The sequence below is a fragment of the Triturus cristatus genome, chromosome 11 (genome assembly GCF_964204655.1).
Source record: "Triturus cristatus chromosome 11, aTriCri1.1, whole genome shotgun sequence".
Taxonomy (NCBI): Eukaryota; Metazoa; Chordata; class Amphibia; order Caudata; family Salamandridae; genus Triturus; species Triturus cristatus.
The window spans coordinates 345,314,564-345,331,459 of record NC_140594.1 but is presented as its reverse complement, the minus strand read 5'-3'; the positions used below and the strand labels follow the sequence as shown (position 1 = coordinate 345,331,459).

The window sequence follows — 16,896 nt, the reverse complement described above, 5'->3', positions numbered from 1 at the left end:
CATAACGATAACAGACAGGAAGTTTGTGCACTAATACATGGGTATATACAATATGGAAAATTAAGTCTATCCTTCATCACTTTGAGCATCTTTATTAAGGGTTTATGCAAGTGAACCAGAACCCCCTCATGTCCAAGCCTTTTTTAATAGACTTTTTTAACAGGCCTAAGTGACTTGACTATCGTTTCATTAGCATCCTTGGGATCCATCTTGTTACATCTTAGCCTTGTCTTGTTTTATTTGACAAGCATTTCCCATGGGTTTCATTAACTGGATGGCCGATCCCCTAAACCATAAACAGACTTTAACAACTAACATAAGTTGTTATGGCCATTCTCCTCCCTAGCTAATACCCGAACATTCATTACCTTGTTTACCAAGCTCCCTGAGGTCAGTATACCTTCAATCATGGAGGGAGCAGTGCTTTCCTTATATGTGCATTGTTAACACCGAAGCTACACATTTGGCAAGGAAGAAAGTCAAAGGTGGTCAAGAATTCAAGGACCAACTTCCCATGAGCAACACTTTTGTTTCATTTGGATGTGCATCCATGAAACACTCCCTTTTTGGTTTTGCCTGCACATCATTTGTGTTGTGGTTGTGAAATCTATTGTATTAAATATAAATCTTAATCTCTCACTTGTCTCCCTTGTATTGATTCCCATGCATGTCACTTACTTTCCTCTGCTTCTATTAGCTGTAGCATACTGTTTCCTGTTGTTTTCATGGTGTGCTTTTCTTATCAGTTTCCTGAGACCCAAGTGCTGTTTCCATCTGCTTTTGAAGTGGAACATATTTTCTTGATGTTACACAGCGCTTGTGCTGAACTTGTTTATCCAATCTCCCCTGCACAGTGGTTGTTTAGGACTTGTGCCCTACACCTATTGATAAAATACGCATAATCACTGTAAAAATGAAACAAATCGTCCTGCCAGCTAAAACTATTCCTCTATGCATGCACATAGTTATTGAAGATCCTTGAGCCTGCTTACTGTTGAGAAACTACATAACAGCATGTACTGAATGAAACTGGAACAACCTGTCCTGAGCACGTGAGTCTAGTATAGTGTGCATGCTCAGTGCAGAGATACTTCTCCTCTGCGTATGCTCAGTTTGAGAGCATGGGCTCGTGAAGCAGCGCTTCTGGTGCTCACTGCGCAGACACTGAACTCGGCGGAAGGAAAACCTGGTTCCGCACCTGGGGAGCCGAGGCTGAGAGGTGGGACCCCTATTACATGCATTATTCCGTAAATTTTTATTTGTCTTTTTCTTTTACATTTAGGACAGATAGCATTGTAATATTTGGACACAGTGATACAACCCAGGAAGTAAGTGTACCAGTCTCTTTACCAACTTTCGTGAATACTGTTTTTATTTAACGTCATCACAATATTATTGATCCCCTTTTTGCAGAGTTATGTATATTATGTGTCTAATCCCGCCTCCTTCCCATTTCTCGTGGGCACGTCACCTAATCGTGAGGTAAATTGACATTCATTCTTTGGTAAATTTGCACTGTTATCTCACTAATCGAAGCATATTCATAGCACTCACACAGATTATCATCCATCTGTGATGTATCTGACTTTTGTCGATCATGTACTCCCTTCAATAGAGACATTGGAGTTGTTAATTTCAATTTCAATTTTAATTACAGGTGGACACTCAAATAGTCACTGCTGAATAAATAGATATCACGGCCCACAAGCAGAAAATCACTACAGCTATCAGATTTCATTGTACATTATCGTCGGCAAACGCTTCAGAGTCAATTACTCATTAACAAGACATATTATGCTCATAGGTAATGTGTATCCGTCCTTAGAGTTGGTTACGTGACGGAGGGGGTAATACTACTTACAGGTCATCCCTTACCAGTGAGTCTGAACCACTGCCAATCATGTTAATCTAGACTATCTTTATGAAACAATGAGATCACTTCATTCATTATTACCATTCAACAGCGATCTCAATTACCATGAGATATGAATCCGGTCAGTGACCTTGCTACCTCTGCACAACACACTGCAGACAGTGTTCCTCTTGCTACTGTAGGAGGGATGCTGAGTGCAGTGTCCCTCCCTGGGAGTCAGAAGTGACAATGATGCCTTTACTTTACAAGCACCTTTGGAAGGACTGTGTCTTGCATACAGTGTCCACGTGAGCATCATGGAGTGAGGGGATTTATCACTGTACTATAAAGTCAGTGACCTTTCTAACTTTACTTCGCAACAACGCTGAAAAGGGAACATGCCATTTAACAGTGCATTTAATATGTGCAGTGACCCTAATGCCTCGCCCAAAAGGGCTGCCAATAGCTGTAAGTTGCGTGCATATTGACACATTTTCTTCCAGCGCTTAACACTCATGGGGAGGTTGTCCGTCACTGTACACTGCCAATGGCGAGGTCTTTGCTGTTTAAACACTTTGGGAAGAACACATTACTGTACGGTGTCTGCAGCAATTAGCCTACTACCTAATACTAGACAGACCTTTTGAGGGGGCCGTCTCTTTACGCTGTCTACTGTGGCCGTGTTTCTTCTGCTGTCCGACTGGTCTTTAATTCACTTGTTTGGAACTATTTTAGGATTTGCCTGCACTGACCTTGCACTGTGCTTGTTTTTCATGTGCTTGCATTTCTGTTGGGAGGCTTAGTTGGTTAATCAAATGTTTTTGCCGTCGGATCGGATGTCTTTTATTTGCTTCTCTTGTTTCTGTTTCACTCCGCGCTGTAACGTTCACTTCTTTTACAAGGCTTGGAACGCATCGTTCCCCAAGCCTTGCTTTCAGCCATGAGCCCCACCCACAGTTTTTGCCTTACCACCTGTTACTTACTACACAATATTTTGCTTTTCTCAATAAAACAAGTCATAACACTTTTACGGAATTCCTTTAAATTATATTGCACAACTGCTCACCAAGCTAAAACTAATAATCTTTTTTTTGTTAATCACATAGGTGAAACCACTGCATTTACCAATGCTTGTTCCTGTCATCCTGTGTTATCACGTAATTGTCAGGTAAGGAGCACCACAATGTAGCATTAAAATTGCCGACAATCTAATTCATTTTTTTTGTTAAATGATTTTTATTTGCAATTTATAAGACAAATTGATAACAGAATTACTACGATATAAATTGATACATATGTAAAGATTGCAAAAAGTTGGTAACAATATTAGAATAAAATAGAAAATGTTTTTTCTAAACAAAGAGATGAGAGAGAATAAAAGATGGATAAAGAGTAGAATAAAAAAAGAGGGAGCAGAAGAGAGGGAAGAAAAGTGAGGGAAATAATACAGTTAAGAGTGCAGAGTAAGAAAATTAATGAAAAGTAGCCAGTATAAATCAGATTTAATCGTTTTTGTTGTCTTAAGAGAAGATACAATATGGATCCCATGTTTATCACATACAAAATTCCACCAAATAAGTACAGATAATTTGGAGAAATCTTTCCAACATGAAAGTATTATTTTAAAGGCAAGAGCAATAAACAAATCTAGTAACATTGGTCTGTTAGTCAGAGAATCAATCTCAATGCATAAAGAGCCTAAGAAAACATGTTGAGGTGTGAGAGGAATATTACATTGAAAAACTAGTAAGCATTTATTCCAAACTGATGTCCAAAAAGTGTCAACATGACAACAATTGCATAACTTGTGTTAATGATCCAAAATGTTTAGAAAACGACCATCATAAAGGAGAGGCAGAGGGATTCAATTTAGCTACATGTTCTGGAGTAACAGGCCTATTAAATATAAAAAAGAGTGACTGTGTAATTCGAGCTGCTTTTGAGGTTCTGAAATATTTAAGCCAAAGTTCTTCCCAAACATGAGAGGGGAAGAGGTATTTAAGTCTTTTTCCCGTAACACTTCTAACGTACTTTTAATTGTAGAGGAGGATGGGGATTATAGAAATTCATAAATGAATGCAGCTGGTATTGATGGAAGTGGATCATAATTTATGTTGGCTATTGATGTAAATGGTTGGATAGAGGAGGGATTTAAATGATAGTAATCTAAAAAGGAATCCAGCAGGTGATATGTAGTTTGCAAGTAATCAAATGTTGCAATACACATATCATTCATAAATTGATGTACACAAGGAATATCTTTTTCTTTCCAGTGTCTAAATTAAATAATCTATTATGCATCTTGAGAAATGTATGGCACCAAACAGAAGAAAATTAAAAAACATTGTTGGATAGAAAACTTACTACAGAGTAATCCATTCAATAAAATGTGTGAGTATTTTAAAATAGGATTTTTTTTAAATAAAGATGCATTTGACATCAAAATAACATCTGTAAAAGAAACAGTCTTTAGTTAGGATAGTTCAAAATGAATCCAGTAGAGGGTATGGGTTGATCTTTGTAATCATAAGTTAGATCACAAAAGTGTCTACATTTTAAAGAGGAATGATATAATTTAAAATCAGGGAATCTAACTCCTCCTACAAGTTTGGGTTGTTTGAGTCTGGTGATAGATATACGTGGAGATTTAATATTCCATAAAAGTTTATACAGCAAGAATCAAACTGTGTAAAATAATAGCTTAGGATTTTAAAAGGTGACATTGAAACAGTGTATAGGATATGTAGTACAATCATCATTTTAATAGTACCTAGCCTTTCCCACCATAATAAAAACAGTGGGGACCAAGTTGAAAGTAGTGCTATATTTTGGATTTTAACACATTTTGACTAATCATTACTAGAATAGTGGGAGAGAACCATACACCAAGGTACTTAATCTTGAAAGGGCACCATGCAAAACTATGATTAGTAAAATCATATTGATAGCAGAAAGAATTCAAGTGCAAAATCTCGACTTCAGTAAAATGGAGTATGTAACCCAAAATACTAAAATAAAAAGACATTCCTTTGAAAAAAGGTGTTAGAGAGGTAGGACAATTGGACATATATGCCAAAATATCATCCGCATGGGCAGATAATTTAACTTCTTGAGTGCCATGTTTAAAGCCTGATATGTTAGTATTACATCAATTTCTTTCCAGAAAGGGTTCTAAACATAAAACAAACAATAAAGGAAGTAGGGGACAGCCTTGTCTGGTACCACAGTGTAAATCAAAATAAGGGTGGGGGGGGGGGAAATCTCCATTCACAAATACACTTACATCAGGGTAAGAGAAAAAGTAATTTTACAAATGAAATTAATATAGGACTAAAACCAAATCATTGCAGTTTGAAACCGATACAGTCAATTGATATGATAAAAAGCTTTTTTAGCATTCAGTAACACTGGTGCTAGAGGGGACTTGACTTTTGCAGCTTGACTAATATTATTAGAAAAAAATATTCTTGCATTATAACCAGATTGGTTAGATTTGACAAGCATAGATACAACAGAATCTAAACATGAAGCCAGGATCTTGGTGAATATCATGCAGTCATAATTGGTAAGTGAAATGGGCCTGTAATGTTTCCAAAATGTTGGGTCTTTATCATGTTTGAAGATAATAGTTAGCAGGGCATCTAGGAAGGAGCGACTGGTTTGGAGTCGGAGATGAATAAATGACCGGTACTTATAAAGTGCACAGCTACTCCAGCAGGAGTGTCCCTGCACTAACAGTTCACATATGGCTGCCCTACTAGAAGGCTTAGCTCTTAAAAAGCCATTTTTTCAGCCGTTTCTTGAAGTGGGTAAGATCTGTTGATGCTCTCAATTTTTTCCATGCTTGGGCTCCTAAGAAGCCAAAGACCTACCACCTCTGCATACCAGGCGTGTCTTGGGGATGCAGGCCAAATCGGCAGAGGATGATCTATGTGCTCTGGTAGGTGTGTAGCGGCTGGCTCGCTTTCTAAGGTAGCTGGCGCCCATGCCATGGAAGACTTTGAAGAAAATGATCATGGCCTTGAATTTTATCCGCTCCCTCCCTGGAAGCCAATGTAAGGTCTTGAGATGAGGGGTCATATCCAACCTGGGTTTCAGTCTGAGAATCGCCCTGGCTGCAGAATTTTGCACTACCTGAAGGCGCTGAAGGAGGTAGTCCGGAAGTCCCAGGTAGAGGGCATTGGCATATTCCAATCTGGACGTGACCAATGCCTGTACCACTGTCTTCCTGGAATCTGGAGGGAGAAGCGGAAGGAATTTCTTCAACATCCGTGATAAACCAAAACAGGCTCCTATTAGAGCCTGAACCTGGGACAGCATCGAGAGCTAGTTATCGATGTAGTTACCCAGGTTCTTGACGGTAGATTGGGGAGCACAGGGAGGGGAGAGTTCTGCGGGCCACCATTGGCTCCAGTTGTTCACAGCGGGCTGGCCAAAGAAGATAATATCGGTTTTATCAGGATTGCACTTGAGCTGGTTCTCCTTCAGCCATCTAATTGCATCCCCATTGAAGTCTGTGTTTTTATCGCATGTGATAATCAGCTGAGTATTATCATCAGCATAAGAAATTATTAAGGCGCCCTGTGACTCCGCAAAGGATGCTAGAGGTGATATTCATAAATTAAAAAGAGTTGGGGTTAGTGAGGAGTGTTGCGGGACTCCAACCTGCATGCTGGGCACAGAGGCTGATCATGTAGGAGTCCAGATATCCAGGCTGGTACCCTACCTTTGATGCCCATGTTCATCAGTCTGTCGAGGAGCATCACGTGGGGCACTGTGTCGAATGCCGCCAACAGGTTGAGTACAATAAGAATCTCTCTGCCCCATGGTCCAACTTGTCTCTTAGATGTTCCGTCACCTCCAACAGGGCTGTCTCGGTGCTGTAGTTGTCCCTAAAGCCAGATTGCATGGGGTGCAGGAGATTGTAATTCTCTGTATACTCCATGAGTACTTTGTTAACATGTTTCTCTGATACTTTGGAGAAGGCTGTGAGGAGGGAGATGGGTGTATAGTTCATAGGAACGTTAGGGTCCACATTTGGTTTAGGAGTGGCAGAATTTTTGTCTGCTTCCGGAGTGGTGGAACAATGCCCATTTCAAGAGAGGAGTTAAATACCGTATTGGCTGGTGGGTTTAAGGTGGCTGCTAGAGCAGGTACCAGTTTAGCTGGGCACACTTCTGTTGGGGATCCCAACTTGAGGCCCATGAGATATGCAAGTGAAATCTTAAGTTCGATGTCCGGTATCTGTAACAATGGTGGCAATTGTGAAAGTGCTGGATGGGGTTGATTGATGATTCCCTGATGGGTGCGAGGAGAAGAGATATCCTCCCCCGCCTCTGTGGAGCAGGACTGCTGGATCATCATTATCTTTCCGTGAAAGGAAGGAGCCACCTGGCTTGTCCAATCTGCAGATAACGGAGCTTCCTTGCTCACTGCCTTAGGAGCCGTAAACGACTTCACGATATTAAAACTTTTCCTTGCCCCTGTTGTTGGTTGTTGCAATTTTATTCTTCAGATAGCTTATTTTGGCCATTCTCACCATTATATAGTGTGAATTTAGAGCTGCCTTATAAATATTCATATCCTCTGAGAGATAATGCCTAAGCCACATTCTTTCAAGGCCTTTGTTTTTGCTGACTCTCAAGGATTCATTGAACCATGGCGCCGAACGGCCGGTCCTCCTAAAGGTACGTGAGGTCAGAGAGGCAACTGCATTGATGTTAGTCCTCAGCCATGCTTCTAAAGTACATGCATGGCTGTACTTTAAAGGAGTTAAAATGTTCTAATAACTTGGGTGTACAAAGGTGAGGAAAATTAAGAAGGAAGTTTAATATAGAACCCATCAGGACCAGGAGCTTTCACTTACTTCAAGGACTGAATGGCAGCTAAAGAATTTGAAAAGTAATATCTGCATCTAGAGCTGTACATTTATCAATCAATGAGGGTGGTCGAGGGATTCCATCAAAACATTTTTCAACATTTAGTCCACATGGGGTGGTATCTTCAGTATATATTAAATCATAAAAATGTTTGAAAGGGTTTAGAAATATCAACATCTGTTTTAGGTTTTTAATTTGCAAGCATTTTACCAGCTTTGTTCTGCCCAGTATGAAATTTAGACTTAACTTCAAGAAGAATATTACGTGTCAAACTTATTTAAATTGGCTTTAGCCTTGATTACATTGTATAGCATCTAAAATTTTGAAGTAAAATAACTATGTGTAAATGCTTTAATTTTTTGTAACAAAAGGATGTTTTGAATGTGTAAACTTTTTTTCCACTTTGCTGAGTAGGCAATGGTAAAGACTCTAAAAGAAGCCTTAAAGGCATCCCAATAATTGAAAATAAAAGTATCAGTGGGATTATTGAACGGGAAAAATTGCTGTATAGAAAGAGTAGCTTCAGAAATAAAGTGATGGTCTGACAAGAGCAAATTATTAAATCTCCATCAACTAGTTTTTTATTTGATATTTGAGATAGCAAAAGAAGCTGGTATTGGGACATAGTCACAGATAAAAATGGAACCAATCTCAGCAAATTGCACAGTATTAAGTAATGATTTAGTAACTAAAATACAGTAATTTCTCGACATTGTATTGTGAACATTAGAAAAAAAGGGAATTCCAGTTCAACAGGATTACGCATCCGCCAAATATCAAATAATGGTCTAGAGGAAATATCAGACTTAAAAGCCTTATGTGATACATCTGGTTTAAATTTATATTTGGATTGTCTATCAGTAAAGGGATCTAGCAGTTGTTTAAAGTCACTGGCAAGGATGACGTTGGAGTTGGATATATTTGCAATTTGTTTATTAATAGTATGTCAAACTTCAGAATCGGGTTGAACAGAGCCATATATATATAAAAAAGTCAAGTGTCGATTGTTCAAAGTAAAATTGACTAGCATCAGTCTACCATCGCTATCACATTCTATGGAACAACATGCAGGTTTAACGCTTCATGGCATAGAATAGCAACCACACCCTTCCAATCAACTGCCGGTAAAAAATAAACCAGACCAACCCATTGTTTCTTCAATTTAAGAGATTCTGAGGCATTTCAATGTGTTTCTTGTAAAATGGCAATTTTAGTTTGAAGTTAAGAAAGATGGGAAAGTCCCTTTTTGTCTTTTTATCGGTGTCCAAGCCAACAAACATTCCTCAAGACAAATGTAAGCATACTTGAAACGTAGCGAAAGGAACACAGAAACCAGTATGATAATCTACAAAAAACGGGGGAAAGGACATGGGACAACAATGGTTAAGTGCAATAGGAATGTAATAAAGGTCAAATATCAGAAAAGCAAGAAAAAAAAGATAAGAATGGAAAGACATATATGGGAAAAAGTAATACATACAATGAGAGAAAAGAAAGCAGATGAGGGAAAAAGACCCAGATCTGACAGAACAAATAATGAAGAAGCGAGTGTGTCGTGTCAACACCATGACGAGAAAGAGCAGAGATGAAGAACATAAAAAATAAAGCCAAACAAAAGGGATGCAGAAAAGAAAGCATCTTATGATTTGAAAATATTAGTTTCTATTGCATGCAATGCCATAGTTTGAAGGAATACTTATAGTTTGACAGGATCATCAAATGATTTAGTAGTTCCCTCATGAGTTATTGTGAAAGAACACGGGTGTAGAATTCCATATAGGATATTCAAATGTCTCATCTGCGTTCTCAAGGCTAGAAACCCCGTTTGTATGGTGCTGGTGGAAATGGAAATATCTTGGGATATGAATAGGTTATGTCCAGACCATATTAGTCATTTATTTTGCTTTAGCTGCTTTTAACACACTGGGAAGATTTGTGAATTCCAGAAAAAGCATTGGGATGACTTGGGATTTTGATGACTGAGTTTTCCTAAACAATAGGGACATTGCAAGTTAAGAGAAGGGGGACCAGGAAAACCAAGCAAATCAGGAAGGAACTTCTGTCAAAATTCAAGAAGACTGGCAGATCCTATAGATGAAGATTATTATTATATTGTTAAGACAGCTCCTGTTTTCCGTATCCTCTATATGAAGTTTAGGTTTTGAGATCTCAAGTAATGGGATCTTCACAGACATATCCTGAAGAAAACTAATACTTTGTTCCAGATCAACCATCCTGTTCTCCATAATGATCCATTGGTCTCCAATTTGTGGTAATGTTTTATTGGTAGTGCTCAAAAGGTTGCAAGCCGCGCACCTCATCTAGAATGGTATCCAAAATGGGGTTGTTAGATGAAGCGGTAAGTGAAGGTGGATCATTTTTGGCCCTCTTAGATTTTGCCTCTGAGGTAGCTTGAACTCCAACGAGTGAGCTGCTGACCATGTTAATTTTAATTTTTTTGCTATTTGACAACTGCTGTAGAGATTTGGTTCTGCCCCTACATAAAATTAGTGAATGGAAATATGTGTTATTGCAGCACGTTAGACATAATAAGCAATAAAATAAGAGACGTGAAAGCCCATTAAATGAAGTTCCAATACAGCAGCTGTGAAACGATAACCACAAGATTCAGTCAGGAAGCCTAAAATGTCAGGAAGCCTAAAATGACAGCCATGTAACTGTATATCTCAGGCGTTTGCTGCTGAGTTACTGACCGCACACACTGTAGCTCACCGTTAGGGCCATCCTCACTTCTTAATGCTGAAAAAGCACTGAGGGGCTGATTACAATTCTCGGGGTCATAAGACTGCCGGACTCATGGTGGCAGAGGCCCATCTGCTGCATTATGACTTTAAAAGTCATTGTGGAGGAGGACCACCGGCGGCGCCAGGGAACAGTCGTTCACTAGCAGTGGCGGAGCTGCCCCACAAAGTAACATGCTGACTGGCGCAGTCCTGCTCAGCGGATCAAAAGTGATGCCAGCCATTTCATGGTGGGAGCCCGCCAAGAAAAGGCTGGTGGTGAAGGAACAAAGGTGGCCCTAGAGGGCCTGCACACCCCCTCCCCACCATTGGGACACATTCAGGGTCTGCATTCCCCGATAGTCCCAGCACGGCCTGGACGTCACTGTCCATGCCGTGCTTGAACTTTTTGCCTTTCCCATTGCTGTGCCTGTTTTCCAGGCACCGCCATGGGAAAGGCGAAGGACCGTCCGCCTTGCACAAGTTCAACTCATAATAAGGTGGGGGGTCCTTGCACAGCTTTGGCGCTGCAGTGTCAGCAGAGAGCCAGCGCAGCTGCGCCCAAATTGTAATTAAGCACCTTGTTTCTAAGTACTAAAGTATCCCCCAGCCTTCTGAGCCGAAGTAACACAGAAAATGGAAAACGTGAGACAAACAAAAACACCTTAAGAAAGATGCCTTTAATTTTTCAGCAGCGAAAGTGTGCATTCCTTTCAAATTCAAGATTATGAAAGTCGTCAATGACAGCTGGGAAACAGAGAGGAAACACTAGCCTAAATGCGTTATACATTTCTATGTCAGTGGTTGGCCAGAAATGTGGGCGTGCTCTGCCATCCTGTGCCCAGAGCACGTTGTTGTATACACAGACCGAGGCTCCAGTGATTATGATCTGGCTTGGGGCCCAGGCACTCCTGCTTAAATGGAGAGAGAGACCGAGAGAAAAAAAAGCTTTCTTTTGTGGTTCTCTGCATTGGCCCTGTAGCTACTGGGATTAGCAGTTGAGAAAAACATACACACGTGAAGGGACTTGCCTGAAAGAATATGGAAAATAGAGTCATACGTAAAGTGAAGTTTTTTTGTTCTACATAATTCTAAGGTCAAATAAAAAATTGGAATGTCATCGTTGTAAAAAGTGTATATGGTCAGTGAATCTTAAGCAGGAGTGAGAATCTTAGGTAACTGAATCTGTAAAAGACTGTAAGAGCAACTTGGTGAATAAAACAAAATTAAAAACTAAATCGAGTGATCCCTTAGGTGAACTCTACATATGAATCGGTTTTCAATATTTTCACATGAGTGCAGAGTGGAAGCACACAGGATTCTACAGCCTAAGCCTGATTCAAATTAACCTTTCTGTATTTAACTTCATCTCTCAAGCCACAAAAGGTGAATTGGCAATTGTAACTCGATTTACCTATCCTTACAATTACCTCAGGATGGTTTATTATTGCACACTGGGTAAATCTGCTACCTGAGCGGGGAGTGAGTGTCCAAGGGTGGGGATACACTGGAAATTCTTGAGATTGCAGAAATTTCCAAACGTCTGTACTATAGCTTTATAGTCTGCTGTACCAGCCATTGTAGGCCCGCTCCAGCATTATAGACCAGAGCCAAAGGAGAGGGCCTTTAAGAAGGGAGAAAAACGTTAATGCGTGTATAGTCCAGATATGGAGGGCTATAAGGTTATTAGAAAATTCCGCCACCAGAGGGAAGAATGTTCTCACAAATAAAACAAAGGACTCATGGAGCCTGTGGTGGTTGAAATCCTCTCGGGCGCCGTGAGGTCTTTGTACAACTGTACAGCTGTAAAGGAAAACATTGGAATTTTTGCCTTCAGACCTCCTGCTTTTGCTGACTTTGTTCTTGCTGGACTTAGGACTCTGCACACTTTACCACTGCTAACCAGTGCTAATGTGCTTGTGCTCTCTCCTCAAAACATCGTAACATTGGCACATATTATTTACTTATAAGTCTCTAGTAAAGTGCACTACATGTGCCCCGGGCCTGTACATTAAATGCTACTACTGGGCCTGCACCACTGATTGTGCCGCCCAATCAAGTAGCCCTTTAAATATGTCTCAGGCCTGTCATTGCAGAGCCTGCATTTGCAGTTTTAAACCTCCATGCCAATTGGGCAAAATAAACTTTTTGCCAGGCCCAAGCCATTTTTTTTTCCAGAGTTCTAAATAGCGCGAACTTGACCCAAAGGTATCAGAGTACTTTACATGAGCACCAGTTGTGTTACACAAGGACACATTCATTTTGTTAGGCATGGGGAGATTAAGTGATTTACCCAGAATCACAGGATGTTGAGCATCAGTGCTGAGACTTGAACCCGGTTCTCCATATTTGAGATCGGCTGCCCTAGCCGTTAGACCACATCCTCTCCCCTTTTTAATACATATAAGTCACCCCTTGGGTGGGCCCTGGACAGCCCCAAGGGCAGGAGGCAGTGTATTTAAAAGGTTAGACATGTACATTTAAGTTTTACATGTCCTGGTATTGAGAAACTTTATATTTATTTTTTCACTACTGTCACTCCCATAGGATGACATTGGAGTTGCCTTACTACATTATAGAAGTGTAATTTGTAAATGGAAAGAGATAACTAGTTCATATTTGTGTCTGCTGGAATCCTTCTAAAAAATCCTAATTTATGGTGAAGTTGGATTTTTAATTACAATTCTGAAAATGCCACTTTAAAAAGTTGGCATTTTCTTGCCTTACCTATTTGGTGCCTGCCGCCTATCTCTGATCACATGACTGGGTGTAGTTGGCAGTTGGACTTTGTGAATTCCTCCTAGATAGCCACACATAATGGGAGCCTAGGTTTGATGGGATGGGCCATCACTCAATTAAAGACTTGTAGAGTGCTGCTTATCACCCGTGAGGGTATCCAGGCGCTGGCTTGTGGTTGAGGTAGGCTGATCCTTTGTTGTGCAGGGCCTTGCAGGTGATGTCCAGCAGTTTGAACGGGCACCTTTTCTGGATGGGGAGCAGTTACAGGCAGGATGGGAGGGAGGAGCTGGGCCCAGCCTCACTAACACCTGAATAGGCTGTGTCCTGTCTCCACACAAAGGGCTGCATGCCCCCTGTAGTTAGTCTGGAGCCAGGGCAGAGAAGGCAGGGAAAGCAGGGCATCTGTGCATTTCAAAGGAATGCCTCTAAAAGCTTCTGCCCACTTGAAAGGTACAACTGTGCATAAAATAAGGACCCCAGACATCACCTCTTCATTATACTTCTGGACCTGAAGGTACTCTGACAGAAAGAAGGACTGCTGTGCTGCTGCAAGTACTGTCACTCTGCTGGATCATTGCTCTACAAGAAACAGCTACCCTGCTGTGCTGACCTGCTGCCCTATTGCCTGGGGAAAGAAAACTGGACCTGCAACTCCACCCTGAACCCAGGACCCAGAGTGGCTCAAAGAGTTGTGTGCTGGCCTCCTGACCTGAGCCCCAGGGATATACAAGGCTTCCCAACTGCTACTGGACCTGTCTTCAGCGAGTTAGACCCCCCCCCCCCCCAAGTGATGCCCCTCAGGTCCTGGACCCTTAGTGTGGCTCAGCAGGTTCTCAAATCAAGCTTTTGGGCTCTTTGCGACTGTAAATGGGTACCGATCGCACTGGAACCATGCAGCTCGCATGGAAATTCAGTGCAAGCTGCTGCTGCCCTCACAGAGCAAGTACCGATTGCCGTGGAGATCCGCTGATGTGAAGCTCCGGCCCTACTGTTCACAACCCCCGGCCTGCTTTCCGCCCCACGTCAGCCACCACCATAGACGCTCTCCTTTCTCCCCGCGATGCTCTCCAGCACGACTGGGAATCTTGGCACAAAACTGGAGAAGATAAAGTTTCATTGGGACTAATCTAGGACTGTATCCAAACCGTGCTCCATTGCGGTCGGCCTGAACCTCTGACTTCGACCCAGCTCAGAGTGACCAGATTTGTGGTTAGCGCTTTATGCTTTTAGGTACTATATTGCAGTTTAGTCGTTAAAAATTCATAAATCCAGCTCTACTGATGTGAATTTTGTCATTTTGGTAATGGTTATTTTTTAAATTAAGCTCTATTTTTTTTTAACCTGGTGTGGGATTTTTTTCTGTTATTTTCTCACAGTTTTAGTTTTTAAAGTGTTGCACTAATACTTCACACATTTCCTCTAAATTAAGCCTGACAGCTCCTTGCCAAGCTACTAGAGGGATTGAAAACAGGCTCATTTGGGGTTTGCTTGTGCCTTACCCTGACTAGGATTGTGGTTGCTGCTTCAGCAGGGCCCACACCCCAGTTAACCAGCAACCCAATTTCTAACAATGCCGGCAGGTCCACTCAGCCTTTCATCCATTTGAGGTCGATAACACGAGTACCATTGAGTTTGATAAAAATAAATATCTGTTATTCAGCACCAAGATACCTCCGGGTGAACGTGCGCTTTACAAATACACATTATGTTATGTTAGAAGACACTTTCCTCAGTTTTCTAAGATCAGAAATAAGGTTAATCACCATGTTTTAGGGTCATTGCCACCTGTCAATAAAAGTTTTCATTGATCCCAGATAAATAGCTGTTGCAATAGTATATCCTAGACAAATATAAAGCCAGCTTAGACCATCCATAGTTAAATATAGGATGATGTTTTTAGCATTCTAAGGTGGAAAAAGTAAGCAGAAACAGTCTTATTAGTTTGATGAGACAATGAGAGCTTGTCATCAACCTACAAAAAAAAAAACTTCTGTTGACCCAGATGTTCTAGCAAACTCTCTGCAGTATCTCTATCTGTACCCATTCAAATTTTTGGGAAGCATGTTAACATGTTGACTTCTTTTTTAAAATCACAGACTGCCTTGGACCGATCTAAATATTGTTTTAGACCTATGCACGGCACCAAGTCAGCTCTGTTCGTGACAAGAGGATGAGTTAAGATGGGTTCTGGATCAGGGTGGATGTGCAGCCATTAGCTCTTAGATTTTTCAGACGCCTTTGACAAGATCTCGAGTAAGGTTTTGGTCTCAAAAGTTTAAGAGATTGGCGTTGGTGGGCGGGCGGGCGGGCTTTGCATTGTCTGTTTTGTTACCTTCATCGTTGAACACATGGTTAAGATTCGCTCTTCCCTGGCCAGATGTCGATTTAGCGGAGGAGATTTTAGAGGTAGTCTTGGCCTCCTTAAGGGTGTTGTCATGGTTAACATCTGAATATGAAAGAGGATTATAGGACTTTAACTCAGTAATGAAAATTATGATACATATCTGGTCCTGTGTAAAATGAGCAGCATGGATGCCACTGGTTGGCAAGTGGGTGCAGTTGGGCTTGCCTTTAGCACGTCTTCGGTGAACCAGCGGCACTGGATGGACACTCTCCTGCAAGATTTAAATATAAAGAAATGATGCCTTTGCACATGCTTAGTCTACCCCATCGAAAAGACTAGTGCTAACCAGATTGTTGCTTTAACCAACAAGGATGCAATATTAATAAATATATATAATCAGCAGATTTTAAAAATCACCCAAGCAGAAAATAATAATCTTCCCACAAGTAGTAATGTGCAGAACTGTGTGTGCAATCAGAGCTTGCTGCACTGATGCACTCCCACCAAAAAGTTCAGAGTGCTAACCTGTGTTACTGCTTTAACCACACAAGCAGGTGGTGTAAAAAGCAAGCAATAAAATTATTAGCTTTTAAAAATCACCCGAAACATAAGTACCTAATATCTTCACAATTAGAAGAGTGCAGAGCAGTGTGTGCAATAAACGTTCAATCTTTATCAGTAAACCTTTTATATGAGGTTTCATATGTCCTTTTAAATATCTACCTGGGAAATGTAATTTTATTGCCTAACTATCATCCCTTACAGCTTTGCAATCCTAAATGCTGATTGATTATCCATCGTCTAAATTTTACTTTTAATGCACAAAAATATTTATTATTTCATTGCCATTATTACACATAGCTTTGTCTTTAAAAAAAAAAATCATTATTCGAAAAAAGGCTCTGTTTATTATCAAAATATGTTATTAAACTACAGTCAAACCATAGGAATTCAGCTAACTGTTCATGCTAGACCCTCAGGTCAAGAATAGTACACCATTAGAAGTGGTCTTGGGGAGAGTGGCATTGCATTGTTTAGACCAGTCTGGTGCTTACCACGGTGAAACAGAGGTATTTCCAACGAAAAGTGAAAACCGTAGCAATTCGCTTAGGAGCCCACCACTTTTATATCCATTGCCATAGTCATGTCTATCAAATCAATGTAGCTCATAAGCTGTTGGTCCCACTCTTTCAAGTTTCCTCATCAAAGCCATCACCAAGAATTGTAAAGTCTATCTATCAACTCCAAGAGTCCTCCTTCAAAGTCATCTACAAGCCAGGCTGTCTCAATGCAGTTCACTATCTCTACTGGCACCAATGGCCTTGGAGGCTGAAGCACAAA

The 16,896-nt window shown here is 40.7% G+C and overlaps 1 long non-coding RNA gene across 1 annotated transcript in view; it reads left to right on the top strand.

Moving 5' to 3' along the window:
• Positions 1–1,155: 1,155 nt before the first annotated feature.
• Positions 1,156–16,896, top strand: part of LOC146784154 (uncharacterized) — a 99,088-nt gene continuing 83,347 nt past the window's right edge. Inside the window, exons 1-2 of the long non-coding RNA XR_014970397.1 lie at positions 1,156–1,219; positions 2,959–3,020. This is a non-coding gene — a long non-coding RNA (uncharacterized LOC146784154). The remainder of the gene's footprint in view (positions 1,220–2,958; positions 3,021–16,896) is intronic.